Genomic DNA, 15,627 nt, shown 5'->3' with positions numbered 1-15,627 from the left:
TTGAAGGTTGCCTTACTTATAGCCTATTTTCTTCATTTTTAAAATCCATTTTATTCTTTGTCAGCTCTAAGAAATAGTCTCAGTTATTTAGCAGTTGAGAATATTTATTTTTAATCTGTGAAGATTTATACTTTTTCATATTTAAATAAATTGATATTCATTCAGCCCTGTAATTTTCCCCTCTTAAAGAGGGAAGAACAGGGAGGCAGGAAGTAAACAAACTTAATAAAACAAGATCAACTTCTAAAAGTTTTAGATGACTTCTTTCAGAAAACTGCAATCGTATTTATGGAAGCTAGCTTACTAGACAACTTTTAAAAAAGTTTTATTGAGATAATTTACATGTCAAAAGATTCATCCATTTTAAATGTACAATTTCATGGTTTTTAGTATCTTTACAGAGTTATGCAGCCATCACCACAATCTAATTTTAGAACATTTCCATCACCCCAAAAAGAACCCTGAAGCCTATTAGCAGTCACCCTCTATTTCCACACAGCACCAACCCTAGGCAGCAACTAACCTACTTTCTGTCTGTATAGATTTGCCTGTTCTGGGCATTTCATATAAATGGAATTATAGACTGTGATCTTTTATGTCTGGCTTCTTTCACTAAGCATAATGTTTTTGAGGTTCATTCATGTTGTGACATGTATCAGTACTTCTTTTTTTAATGCCAAGTAGTACTCCTAAATATTGATAGACCAGATTTTTATCCATTTATGAGTTGATGAACAGTTGAATCATTTCCACTTTTTGGCTGTTAGCAATATGCTGCTATGAACATTTGTGTACATGTCTTTGTGTCCACATATGTTTTCATTCCTTTTGGGTAGATACCTAGGAATGGATTTGCTGGGTTATATTGTATCTTTATCTTTAACATTTTGAGAAACTTCTAAACTTTTTCAAAGTGGCTGCTCCATTTTAAATTCTCACCAGCAATGAATAAAGGTTCCTGTTTCTCTAAATCCTCACTGACACTATTATCTCTTTTTTATTATATATACTTCATACCTTAGTGTGTATGAAGTGGTATCTCATTGTCATTTTGATTTGCATTTCCCTAAAGTCTACTGATACTGAGAGTATCTTTTCATTTGCTTATTGGCACATCTTTTTGTATATCTTATTTAGAGAAAAAGTCCATTCAAATCCTTTAGTGTTTTAAAATTGTGTTATTCATCTTCTTGTTATTGAGTTGAAAGAGTTTTTTATATATTCTGGATATAAATTCCTTATCAGATATGTGATTTGCAGATATTTTCTCCTGTGGATTATCTTTTCCCTTTTTATTTCCTTAAATATTTATTTATTTATTTATTTGTCTGTGTTGGGGCTTAGTTGCAGCATACGGGATCTTTCATTGCGGCACATGGGCTTCCAGAGCGCGTGGGCTCTGTAGTTGTGGTGCATGGGTTCCAGAGCGCGTGGGGTCTGTAGTTGTGGTGCACGGGCTTAGTTGCCCTGCAGCATGTGGGATGTTAGTTCCTCGACCAGGGATCAAACCCGTGTCCCCCTGCATTGGAAGGCAGATTCTTAACCACTGGACCACCAGGGAAGTCCCTCTTTTCACTTTCTTGATGCTGTCATTTGAAGTGCAAAAGTTTTTAATTTTGATGAATTCCAGTTTTTCAGTGTTTCCTTTTACTTGCTTTTGCTATTGTAGATACAAAATAATATATAAAGTACATGTATAGTTAAAATGTAATAATAGAAGAAACAGCAGTGTACCTACCACTCAGCTTCAGAAACAGAACATTGCAATTTCCTTGGAAGTTCCCAGTTTGCCATCAGTTCAATCCCTTTCTCCCCTCAAAATGACCACTATTCTCAGTTTTGTTGACCTTGTTTTTCATTTTTTAAAATGCTTATGTGAAATATACCACGAATGAAAAAGTACATGAAACATAAATGTAAATGTTTACAAAAGATTTTAAAATGAATATCTTTGTAACCACAATTCAGGACAAAATATAGAACATTGACCACCTTCCAGAAATCCTTGGCCTGCTGTTTTCCACCACAGCTATCCACCAAGCCACCCATTATCCTAACTAATGAAGTAATTGCATAATTTTGTTAATAGTTTCACCATCTAAGTTTGCATCCCTAAATACTATAGTTTAGTTTTACATTATGTCTTTAATATTCCTCCAGGTTGTAAAAAATAGCTGTAATTCACTGATTTTTCATTTTGGCGTGATATTTCATTGTCTGACTATAGATCAGTTTATTTACCCATTCTATTGATAGATGCATAAATGGTTTCTGATCTTTGGTTACAAATAACAGTCTTACAGATTCTTCTGTATGTTTCCTGTCTGCATGTACATACTTTTATTTAGGGTATTTCTTAGGAGTGGAATTCGCTGGGTCATATATGTATACCCTTTTCTATACTAGATATGCCGTGATGTTTTCCAAAAGGTTTGTCTTAATTTTTATTTGCACCTGCTATAAGAGAGTTTCTGTTCCTTCATATGTTCGTCCGTCTGCACTTAGAATATTCAAACATTTAAATTTTTGTCAATTTGGTAATATATCATTATATCTCATTTTAGCATTCATTTTCCTGATGTCTTATGAGGGTGTGCACTTTTTCATATAAATGGCTATTTGGATTTTTTCTTTTGAAGTATCTAGAGTTTTTTTGCCCATTTTCCATTGGATCTTCTGCCTTTGCTTGTAATTTATAGTAGTTTATATGTCTGGATCAAGCCCACTGTCAATTATAAGTGGTTCAAAGATTTCTTTCTTTTTTTGTGGCTTGCTTTTTCATACACTTAATTGTGAATTTGGTGATAAATGTCATATTTTAAAGTAAGATTGTATTGAATCTACGGATCCGTTTTTGGGAATATTTTTACATGCTTGAATCCCAAAATCCTTGAATATGTTAGATCTCCCCACTATTTAGGCCTTCCTTAGTGTCTACACATACATAAACCTTTATAGCTTTCACCAGAGGCCTAGAACATCCTTTGTAGGTGTATAGTTAGTCATTGATATTTTAAAAATATTTTAGTAATATTATAAAATTATATAATATGATAATGTATAATACACATAAATTTTATATATATAACATTATATTCTTACAGTCTCATAAATGTCATCGTTTTCAAAAATTGTTTTCTAATTGTTGATTGCTATTTTTTTTTTTTTTTTTTTTTTTGGCCATGCCACACAGCTTATGGGATCTCAGTTCCCTGACCAGGGATTGAACCTGGGCCATGGCAGTGAAAGTGCCAAATCCTATTAGACTACCAGGGAACTCCCTAATTGTTGATTCCTTTTATGGGGGCATAGAATTGATTTTGAACAATGTTTATTTCCAGCAGAATTACTAAACTAATAACAGAGGTATAGATTTTTTTTCTATATACACAATCATATCATCTGGCAGTTTCATTTCTTCCTTTCTTTTTTTTTTTCCATAACTTATTTACTGGCTAGAACCTTGAGTACAATGTTAAATAGAAGTAGTGATAGTTGGCATCATTAAAGGGGAACCTTGCAACATTTCATTCATTTTTTTTTTACATTTTTATTGGAGAATAATTGCTTTACAATGGTGTGTTAGTTTCTGCTTTATAACAAAGTGAATCAGTTATACATATACATATGTTCCCATATCTCTTCCCTCTTGCATCTCACTCCTTCCCACCCTCCCTATCCCACCCCTCTAGGTGGTCACAAAGCACGGAGCTGATCTCCCTCTGCTATGCAGCTGCTTCCCACTAGCTATCTATTTTACATTTGGTACTGTATGCATGTCCATGCCACTCTCTGGCTTTGTCACAGCTTACCCTTCCCCCTCCCCATATCCTCAAGTCCATTCTCTAGCAGGTCTGTCTCTTTATTCCCATCTTACCCCTAGGTTCTTCATGACATTTTTTTTTCTTAAATTCCATATATATGAGTTAGCATACGGTATTTCTCTTTCTCTTTCTGACTTACTTCACTCTGTATGACAGATTCTAGTCTATCTACCTCAATCCAAAGAGCTCAATTTCGTTTCTTTTTATGGTTGAGTAATATTCCATTGTATATATGTGCCACATCTTTATCCATTCATCCGATGATGGGCACTTAGGTTGTTTGCATCTCCGGGCTATTGTAAATAGAGCTGCAATGAACATTTTGGTACATGACTCTTTTTGAATTATGGTTTTCTCAGGGTATATGCCCAGTAGTGGGATTGCTGGGTCATATGGTAGTTCTATTTGTAGTTTTTTAAGGAACCTCCATACTGTTCTCCATAGTGGCTGTACCAATTCACATTCCCACCAGCAGTGCAAGAGTGTCCCCTTTTCTCCACACCCTCTCCAGCATTTATTGTTTCTAGATGTTTTGATGATGGCCATTCTGACCAGTGTGAGATGATATCTCATTGTAGTTTTGATTTGCATTTCTCTAATGATTAATGATGTTGAGCATTCTTTCATGTGTTGGTTGGCAGTCTGTATATGTTCTTTGGAGAAATGTCTATTTAGGTCTTCTGCCCATTTTTGGATTGGGTTCTCTGCTTTTTTGTTATTGAGCTGCATGAGCTGCTTATAAATTTTGGAGATTAATCCTTTGTCAGTTGCTTCATTTGTAAATATTTTCTCCCATTCTGAGGGTTGTCTTTTGGTCTTGTTTATGGTTTCCTTTGCTGTGCAAAAGCTTTGAAGTTTCATTAAGTCCCATTTGTTTATTTCTGTTTTTATTTCCATTTCTCTAGGAGGTGGGTCAAAAAGGATCTTGCAGTGATTTATGTCATAGAGTGTTCTGCCTATGTTTTCCTCTAAGAGTTTTATAGTTTCTGGCCTTACATTTAGGTCTTTAATCCATTTTGAGCTTATTTTTGTGTATGGTGTTAGGGAGTGATCTAACCTCATACTTTTACATGTACCTGTCCAGTTTTCCCAGCACCACTTATTGAAGAGGCTGTCCTTTCTCCACTGTACATTCCTGCCCCCTTTATTAAAGATAAGGTGACCATATGTGCGTGGGTTTATCTCTGGGCTTTCTATCCTGTTGCATTGATCTTTCTGTTTTTGTGCCAGTACCATACTGTCTTGATTACTGTAGCTTTGTAGTATAGTCTGAAGTCAGGAAGCCTGATTCCTCCAGTTCAATTTTTCTTTCTCAAGATTGCTTTGGCTATTCGGGGTCTTATGTTTCCATACAAATTGTGAGATTTTTTGTTCTAGTTCTGTGAAAAATGCCAGTGGTAGTTTGATAGGGATTGCATTGAATCTGTAGATTGCTTTGGGTAGTATAGTCATTTTCACAATGTTGATTCTTCCAATCCAAGAACATGGTAATCTCTCCATCTATTTGTATCATCTTTAATTTCGTTCATCAGTGTCTTATAATTTTCTGCATACAGGTCTTTTGTCTCCTCAGGTAGGTTTATTCCTAGATATTTTATTCTTTTTGTTGCAATGGTAAATGGGAGTGTTTTCTTGATTTCACTTTCAGATTTTTCATCATTAGTGTATAGGAATGCCAGAGATTTCTGTGCATTAATTTTGTATCCTGCTACTTTACCGAATTCATTAATTAGCTCTTGTAGTTTTCTGGTAGCATCATTAGGATTCTCTATGTATAGTATCGTGTCATCTGCAAACAGTGACGGCTTTACTTCTTCTTTTCCGATTTGGATTCCTTTTATTTCCTTTTCTTCTCTGATTGCTGTGGCTAAAACTTCCAAAACTATGTTGAATATGAGTGGTGAGAGTAGGCAACCTTGTCTTGTTCCTGATCTTAGTGGGAATGCTTTCAGTTTTTCACCACTGAGGACGATGCTGTCTGTGGGTTTGTCATATATAGCCTTTTTATGTTGAGGAAAGTTCCCTCTATGCCTATTTTCTGCAGGGCTTTTATCATAAATGGGTGTTGAATTTTGTCGAAAGCTTTCTCTGCATCTGTTGAGATGACCATATGGTTTTTCTCCTTCAGTTTGTTCATATGGTGTATCACATTGATTTATTTGCGTATATTGAAGAATCCTTGCATTCCTGGAATAAACCCCACTTGATCGTGGTGTATGATCCTCTTAATGTGCTGTTGTATTCTGATTGCTGGTATTTTGTTGAGGATTTTTGCATCTATGTTCATCAGTGATATTGGCCTGTAGTTTTCTTTCTTTGTGACATCCTTGTCTGGTTTGGTATCAAGGTGATGGTGGCCTCGTAGAAGGAATTTGGGAGTGTTCCTCCCTCTGTTTTATTGTGGAAGAGTTTCAGAAGGATGGGTGTTAGCTCTTCTCTAAATGTTTCATAGAATTTGCCTGTGAAGCCATCTGGTCCTGGGCTTTTGTTTATTGGAAGATTTTTAATCACAGTTTCAATTTCAGGGCTTGTGACTGGTCTGTTCATATTTTCTATTTCTTCCTGATTCAGTCTTGGCTGGTTGTGCATTTCTAAGAATTTGTCTATTTCTTCCAGGTTGTCTGTTTTATTGGCATAGAGTTGCTTGTAGTAATCTCTCATGATCTTTTGTATTTCTGCAGCGGCAGTTGTTACTTCTCCTTTTTCATTTCTAGTTCTTTTGATTTGAGTCTTCTCCCTTTTTTTCTTGATGAGTCTGGCTAGTGGTTTATCTATTTTGTTTATCTTCTCAAAGAACCAGCTTTTAGTTTTATTGATCTTTGCTATCGTTTCCGTCATTTTTTTTCATTTATTTCTGATCTGATTTTTAGGATTTCTTTCCTTCTGCTAACTTTGGGGTTTTTTTGTTCTTTCTCTTATTGCTTGAGGTGCAAGGTTAGGTTTTTTATTCGAGATGTTTCTTAAGATAGGATTGTATTGCTATAAACTTCCCTCTTAGAACTGCTTTTGCTGCATCCCATAGGTTTTGGGTCATTGTGTCTCCATTGTCATTTGTTTCTAGGTATTTTTTTATTTCCTCTTTGATTTCCTCAGTGACCACTTTTTTATTAAGTAGTGTATTGTTTAGCCTCCATGTGTTTGTATTTTTTACAGATCTTTTCCTGTAATTGAAATCTAGTCTCATAGCGTTGTGGTCAGAAAAGATACTTGATACAATTTCAATTTTCTTAAATTTACCAAGGCTTGACTTGTGACCCAAAATATGATCTATCCTGGAGACTGTTCCATGAGCACTTGAGAAAAATGTGTATTCTGTTGTTTTTGGATGGAATGTCCTGTAAATATCAATTAAGTCCATCTTGTTTAATGTATCATTTAAAGCTTGTGTTCCCTTATTTATTTTCATTTTGGATGATCTGTCCATGGGTGAAAGTGGGGTGTTAAAGTCCCCTACTGTGAATGTGTTACTGTCGATTTCCCCTTTTATGGCTGTTAGCATTTGCCTTATGTGTTGATGTGCTCCTATGTTGGGTGCATAAGTATTTACAATTGTTATATCTTCTTCTTGGATCGATCCCTTGATCATTATGTAGTGTCTTTCTTTGTCTCTTCTGATAGTCTTTATTTTAAAGTCTATTTCATCTGATATGAGAATTGCTACTCCAGCTTTCTTTTGGTTTCCATTTGCATGGAATATCTTTTTCTGTCCCCTACTTTCAGTCTGTATGTGTCTCTAGGTCTGAACTGGGTCTCTTGTAGACAGCATATATATGGGTCTTGTTTTTGTATCCATTCAGCCAATTTGTGTCTTTTGGTGGGAGCATTTAATCCATTTACATTTAAGCTAATTATTGATATGTATGTTCCTATTCCCATTTTCTTAATTGTTTTGGGTTCGTTATTGTAGGTCTTTTCCTTCTCCTGTGTTTCTTGCCTAGAGAAGTTCCTTTAGCATTTGTTGTAAAGCTGGTTTGGTGGTGCTGAACTCTCTCAGCTATTACTTGTCTGTAAAGGTTTTAATTTCTCCATCAAATCTGAATGAGATCCTTGCTAGGTAATCTTGGTTGTAGGTTTTTCTCCTTCATCACTTTAAATATGTCCTACCAGTCCCTTCTGGCTTGCAGAGTTTCTGCTGAAAGATCAGCTGTTAACCTGATGGGGATTCCCTTGTGTGTTATTTGTGTTTTTCCCTTGCTGCTTTTAACATATTTTCTTTGTATTTTATTTTTGACAGTTTTATTAATATGTGTCTTGGCATGTTTCTCCTTGGATTTATCCTGTATGGGACTCTCTGTGCTTCCTGGACTTGATTAACTATTTCCTCTCCCATATTAGGGAAGTTTTCAACTATAATCTCTTCAAATATTTTCTCAGTCCCTTTCTTTTTCTCTTCTTCTTCTGGAACCCCTATAATTCGAATGTTGGTGCATTTAATGTTGTCCCAGAGGTCTCTGAGAACTGTCCTCAGTTCTTTTCATTCTTTTTTCTTTATTCTGCTCTGCAGTAGTTATTTCCACTATTTTCTCTTCCAGGTCACTTATCCGTTCTTCTGCCTCAGTTATTCTGCTATTGATCCCTTCTAGAGTATTTTTAATTTCATTTATTGTGTTATTCATCGTTGCTTGTTTCATCTTTAGTTCTTCTTAGGTCCTTGTTAAATGTTTCTTGCATTTTCTCTATTTCCAAGATTTTGGATCATCTTTACTATCCTTATTCTGAATTCTTTTTCAGGTAGACTGCCTATTTCCTCTTCATTTGTTAGGTCTGGTGGGTTTTTATCTTGCTCCTTCATCTGCTGTGTGTTTTTCTGTCTTCTCATTTTGCTTATCTTACTGTGTTTGGGGTCTCCTTTTTGCAGGCTGCAGGTTCGTAATTCCCGTTGTTTTTGGTGTCTGTCCCCAGTGGCTAAAGTTGGTTCAGTGGGTTGTGTAAGTTTCCTGGTGGAGGGGATTATTGCCTGTGTTCTGGTGGATGAGGCTGGATCTTGTCTTTCTGGTGGGCAGGTCCACGTCTAGTGGTGTGTTTAGGGTTGTCTGTGGACTTCTTATGATTTTAGGCAGCCTCTCTGCTAATGGGTGGGGTTGTGTTCCTGTCTTGCTAGTTGTTTGGCATACAGTGTCTAGCACTGTAGCTTGCTGGTCGTTGAGTGAAGCTGGATGTTGGTGTTGAGATGGAGATCTCTAGGAGATTTTCGCTGTTTGATACTACGTGGAGCTGGGAGGTCTCTTGTGGACCAGTGTCGTGAAGTTGGCTCTCCTACCTCAGAGGCACAGCACTGACTCCTGGCTACAGCACCAGGAGCCTTTCATCCACAGGGCTCAGAATAAAAGGAAGAAAAAGTAGGAAGAGAGAAAGAGAGAAAGAAAGAAGGAAAGAAAGAAAGAAGGAAAGAAAGAAAAGGGAGGGAGGGAGGGAGGAGGGAAGGAAGGAAAGAAATGAAGATAAAGTAAAATAAAGATAAAATAAAATAGAGTTATTAAAATAAAAATATTAAGAAAAAAAATTTTTTTTTAAAGAAAGAAAGGAAAAAAGAAAAACGGACAGATAGAACCCTAGGACAAATGGTGGAAGCAAAGCTATACAGACAAAATCTTACACAGAAGCATACACATACACACTCACAAAAAGAGAAAAAAAATACATCTTTCTCTCAAAGTCCAGCTCCTCAATTTGGGATGATTCGTTGTCTATTCATGTATTCCACAGATGCAGGGTACATCAAGTTGATTGTGGAGCTTTAATCTGCTGCTTCTGAGGCTGCTGGGAGAGATTTCCCTTTCTCTTCTTTATTCTCACAGCTCCCTGGTCACAGCTTTGGATTTGGCCCCACCTCTGCGTGTAGGTCGCGGGAGGGCGTCTGTTCTTCGCTCAGACAGGACGGGGTTAAAGGAGCAGCTGATTTGGGGGCTCTGGCTCCCTCAGGCTGGGGGGAGGGAGGGGCACGGAGTGCTGGGCGAGCCTGCGGCGGCATAGGGCAGCAGGACATTGTACCAGCCTGAGGCGCGCCGTGCGTTCTCCCGGGGCAGTTGTCCCTGGATCCTGGGACCCTGGCAGTGGCGGGCTGCACAGTCTCCCCGGAAGTGTGGTGTGGATAGTGACCTGTGCTGACACACAGGCTTCTTGGTGGCGGCAGCAGCAGCCTTAGCGTCTCATGCCCGTCTCTGTGGTCCGTGCTGTTAGCCGCGGCTCGCGGCCATCTCTGGAGCTCCTTTAAGCAGCGCTCTTCATCCCCTCTCCTCGTGCACCAGGAAACAAAGAGGGAAAAGAAAGTCTTTTGCCTCTTCTGCAGGTCCAGACTTTTTCCCGGGACCCCCTCCCAGCTAGCCGTGGTGTACTAACCCCCGGCAGGCTGTGTTCACACCGCCAAACCCAGTCCTCTCCCTGCACTCCGACTGAAGCCTGAGCCTCAGCTCCCAGCCCCGCCCGCCCCGGCTGGTGAGCAGACAAGCCTCTCGGGCTAGTGAGTGCTGGTCGGCACCAGTCCTCTGTGTGGGAATCTCACCGCTTTGCCCTCCGCACCCCTGTTGCTCTGCTCTCCTCCGTGGCACCGAAGTTTACCCCCTCCACCGCCCGCCTTCTCCACCCGCAAAGGGGCTTCCTAGTGAGTGAAAACCTTTCCTCCTTCACAGCTCCCTCCCACTGGTGCAGGTCCCATCCCTATTCTTTTGTCTCTGTTTATTCTTTTTTCTTTTGCCCTACCCAGGTATGTGGGGATGTTCTTACCTTTTTGGAGGTCTGAGGTCTTCTGCCAGCGTTCAGTAGGTGTTCTGTAGGAGTTGTTCCATGTGTAGATGTATTTCTGGTGTATCTGTGGGGAGGAAGGTGATCTCCACATCTTACTCTTCCGCCATCTTCCCCTCGTCCCATTTCATTCTTAAACATAGGTGCTAAAGATTTTGGTTTTGGGGTTTGGTTTTTTTTTTTAAGATACCCTCTGTTATGTTATGGAGTCCCCTTCTGTTCCTAGTTTGCTAAGAGTTTTATTTTTGTAATTATGAATAGTTGTTGAATTTTATCATGCTTTTTTGCACCATTGAGACTGTCATTTTATTTTGCTTTGTAATCTTTTACTGTGACCCCTTTCAGTTGATTTTCTAGTGATAAACCTACCTTGAATTTCTGAATTAAACCCAGCTTTTTCATGATTGTATATTAATAGATTTGGTTTGCTGTATTTTGTTTAAGATTGTGTATCCATGTTAGTAAGATTTTTTTCTTTCTCATAATGTTCTATTCAGATTTTGGAATCGGGGTAGTTTAGCCAATTAAAATGAGCTAGGTAATTTCCCCTTTTATTCTGTTCCCTGAAAGTACTTGTTTAAAATTGAAATTATTTCTTCCTAGAATATTTGGAGAATTTGTGAGTGAAACCATCTATACCTGCAGTTTTCTTTTTTGAAAGTTTTCAAATTACCTGTATAATTTCTTTAATGATTATAAGACTGTTCAAGTTTTCTATTTCTTTTTACACTGGTCTTTATAAATTTTATTCTAGCAGAAATTTATTCAAATTTCTTGGCATACAGAGTTGTTTCAGATATCTTCTGTGATCTTTTTAATGTCTATAACATCTATAGTAGAAATAAACATTTTTATTTCTGAGACTGGCTTTTTATATCTTTTGTCTTAAATCAGTCTCAACAGAAATTTGTATATTTCTTTAGTTTGTGTAAAGAACCAATTTGGGGCAGTGTTAATCCTCACTTTTGAATGTTTATCTTTATTATTTACTGTCTTCTACTTTCTTTTGGTTTATATTGATGTTCTTTTTTCTGACTTCTTGAGATGGATGCTTAACTCACTAATTTTCATCCTTTCTCTCTGATACATATTTTAATCATAAACATTTTCCTTTAATTATTGTTTTAGTTACATACCACAGTGTGTAGGTAACATTTTCATTAGTCATCAAAATATATCTTAAGTTCATTATGATTTCTTTTTAGACTTTTGGGTTATTAAATTGTTCTTGTTTGAGAATTTCCAGTCTTACGAAAATTTCTAGTAATCCTTTTGCTTCTGATTTTGGCCTAATTGAATGATCAGAGAACTTACTCTACATAATTAGTTATATTTGTGGGAGTTGGTTTTATGGTCTAGTACGTGGTCAGTTTTTGCAAATATCTCACATATTTGAAAAGAATGCATATTCTTCATTTGTTTTATATTTATCCATTATATGCATTACATCAAATTTGTTAATTCTATTGTTTAAATCTTCTTTATCTTTACTGAATTCTGTTCACTTTTTCTAATATCCCACTACAACTGTGGTGGTGTAATTTCTTCTTGTCATTCTGTCAGATTTTGTTTTATTTACTTTGAGGCCTTATTATGAAATATCTAATTTAAAATTGTTATATTTTTGATGAATTTTACCTTTTGTCAACATGAACTGTAATGCTTATTTTTTATTTGCCTTAAAGTCAATTTTGTATAATACTGGTATAGCTATGCTAGGTTTCTTTTGCTTAGCATGTATGTGTGTATATGTGTGTGTGTATGGCATGAGTTTTTCCATCCTTTTACTTTCACTGTTTTTTCTCATGTTTTAAATGTGTCTTTTATAAACAGCATATGGTTAGAGTTTGTCTTATATTTGTAAAATCTGGTCTATTCATCTTTGTCTTTTCACTAGAGTTTTAAAACCCATTTACATTTAGTATAATTAAATTAATGTACTTAACATTTTAATTTTACTTCATGTTTTCCCACCCCTATTATGTATTTCTTTTTGTCTCATTTATTATCTTCTTTTGGATCATTTTTTTCTCATTGTATTTTTTCCTCATTCCACTTTTTCCTCTCTACTAGGTTGGAAGTCATACATTCTGTTCCTATTCTTTTTGTGATTGTATTACAAATAAGAATATGCTTTCTTAAATTACAATCTAATATTAATCATTACCTTTACTTTCACATTGGTTAATAGAAAGATCTTAAAACAGGTTGACTTCATTTACCTTTCTTTCTACTTAAATGCTGTCTTTAGTTTTATGTATCATTAAACCTCACAAGACATCATCATTATTATTTTTTTATGGCTATATAGAATCAATTATTTAGATTTGCCCATGTGTTCACTTTATTTGCTCTTGATTCTTTCTCAAATTTGTGACTTCCATGAGATGTTTTTCTACTCTGTGAAATACATCCTTTAGAATTTTCTATTCTGTGGTGATGAACTCTTTCTTTGAAAAATATCTTTATTTGACCTTCATTAGGATTCCTTTTTTAAGAAGTAGCATGTGAGTTTCCTCTGTTTTGTTTCAGCCTGCTGAGGACATTGTTCCCATTGTCTTCTCATTTCCATTGCTACTTTTGAGAAGCCAGCTGTGGCGAACTGTTACTTCTTTGAAAATAACTTGTCTTTTTTTCTGTCATTTCTTTGATTGTCTCCTTAAAATTGGCTTTCTGTGGTTTCAATTGTTGAGACTAATTTTGAATTTCTTTATGTTTATTCTGCTTGGTAGCTTTTTTGGACTTCTTAAATTTATGATTCAGCATCTTCAGTTCTATGAAATTCTCAGCTGTTATGTGTCCAAATATGTCCTCTTCTCCGTTGTCTCTCCTCTTTTATATTCCAGTTAAACTTATGTTAGTCCTTTTTATTGTATCGTCTTTGTCTGTACTCTTCTGTGTATTCCATCTTTTTGTTAACCTGTGCCTCATGCTGGAACTTTTCTTTTGATCTTTCAGTCTACTAATTCTCTCCTTAACTATACCTGATAACTACATTACACCAACCTACTGAGTTCTTAATTTGGTTATTGGGTAAATTTTTTTCAGTTTTCTAAATTCTGTTGTTTCTGCTATTTCTTTTCAGTAAAACATTTCTCTTTATATTTTCAAGTTTCCAGTCATGATTTTTAATCTTATTTTTTGGGCAAGGGTGCATAGAATGCATAGTCTCTGCATTCTATGCATAGTCTCTGATATGCATAGTCTCTGATAATTTCAATACCTCAAGTCTTAATGTACCTTTCTCTGTTATCTGTTTTGTCAGTTCTCACTCATGATGTGTTGCTTCTTTGTGTGCCTAGTTCGTGACTGTGTACTGGACTTTGTATTTGTAGTATTACTTGTATGTATAATAAGAGTCCTGGGGTTGTGGTTCCTTCCTTCACAGAAGATTCATTGATGGGTAATACCAAACCAGAATTATCTTTTTTTTTTTTAATGCCTTGAGAGAATGGAGAAAACAGCCCCTCAATTTTTTGTAGGGCTTAATTCTCTCATAGAAACTTGATTGAGAAAGACTGTTCTGGATACAAATCTCAGGTTGTTGTTGTTGTTGTTTTTTTTGTACATTCTAACATAGTGATTTTTTTTTTAACATCTTTATTGGAGTATAATTGCTTTACAGTGGTCTGTTAGCTTGTGCTTTATAACAAAGTGAATCAGCTATACATATACATATATCCCCATATCTCCTCCCTCTTGTGTCTCCCTCCCACCCTCCCTATCCCACCCCTCTAGGTGGTCACAAAGCACTAAGCTGATCTCCCTGTGCTATGCAGCAGCTTCCCACTAGCTATCGGTTTTACATTTGGTAGTGTATATATGTTGGTTTTATATGCAAGAAATTTCTACTAATTTATGATGTGCTTTTTCTATGTATCTATTTATTTATTAATTGAATGAACAAACACATTCTCAATTTCAGTGTAAGCAAATATGATCATCTTTTTGTGGTTTATGGTTTACGCTTTTTATGTATTATTTAAGAAATTCTGTCCTACTCCCAAGATTAAAAGTATGTTCTTTTATATTTCCTTTTAACATTTAAGTTCTTTCTTTGTCTGGAATTTATTTTTTGTACAATAGTGCAAAGTAGGAGTCTACTTTTTTTTCCCCTAGGGAAGTCGGTTATCTCACACCATTTATTGAATAATTCATCCTTTCACCACTGATTCATAGTGCTAGCTCTGTTATATGTCACAATTTCATATATGCATAGGATTTTTTTGTGTGCTTCCTATTATTTCATTAGACTATTTGTCTATCCATATGCCAATATCAAGCTGTCTTAATTATTCTAACTATTTAGTAAATGTTGCTATGTGGTAGAGCAAATTTGTCCCCCATCCTGCCTGGTTCTTCCTCAGGAGTGCCTTGGCTATTTTTGGCCCTTTGCTTTTCCCCATTAAATTTAAAATTAGTTTGTCAACTTCCAGGAAAAACCTGGCTGGTATTTTGATTGGAATTGCATTGATCCTATAGAACAATTTGGGGGAAACCTGACATCTTTGCATTACTGAGTCTTTTTCATGTTTGTCCAACTTTCTTCAGACTGTGTCACTGTGTTATTGGCAGTTTATGTGGGGGTATAGGAAATGTTAGTGTGTACCTGTTTGTCGAATTCGGTATAATTTTAAAATTTTGTTTTAAAAAATCAGTCATTGAGAATTTAGTCAACATATTTTTGCATACCTGAAAGTTCTGCTGTAGAAAGTGCTTACTTTTAAAATAAAGAAGCATTTTCCTTACGAGAGAGACTGTGGATTTGGGGGTGGGAGTCAAAGCTATTTGTGTCCAGATCAGGTGCAGTATAGCATAGTGGTTAAGTGAGCTTATGTACGTGAATTTATTTACATGTGTGTGCATCCATTAAAGGCAGTAAACATAGTGGATACGAGCTTGGTTTCTGGAGCCACACGTTCTGCATTTGAATCCCAGCTCCACCATTTATTGCAAAATACTTTCACAAAATATTGATACTTAACTACTTCTTGTCTCAGTTTTCTTGTCTGTAGAATGGAGTAAGTAATAATATTTATATCTTTAGATGGTTTCAAGGGAA

At 36.1% G+C, this 15,627-nt stretch overlaps 1 protein-coding gene across 7 annotated transcripts in view; it reads left to right on the top strand.

Annotated features, from left to right (window-relative positions):
- DOCK7 (dedicator of cytokinesis 7) overlaps nt 1-15,627 on the top strand; it is a 216,361-nt gene that overhangs the window by 155,438 nt on the left and 45,296 nt on the right. The window lies entirely within an intron of this gene.

Source organism: Phocoena phocoena, chromosome 1 (assembly GCF_963924675.1).
Source record: "Phocoena phocoena chromosome 1, mPhoPho1.1, whole genome shotgun sequence".
Classification (NCBI taxonomy): domain Eukaryota; kingdom Metazoa; phylum Chordata; class Mammalia; order Artiodactyla; family Phocoenidae; genus Phocoena; species Phocoena phocoena.
This window is presented reverse-complemented; position numbering and strand designations above follow the sequence as displayed.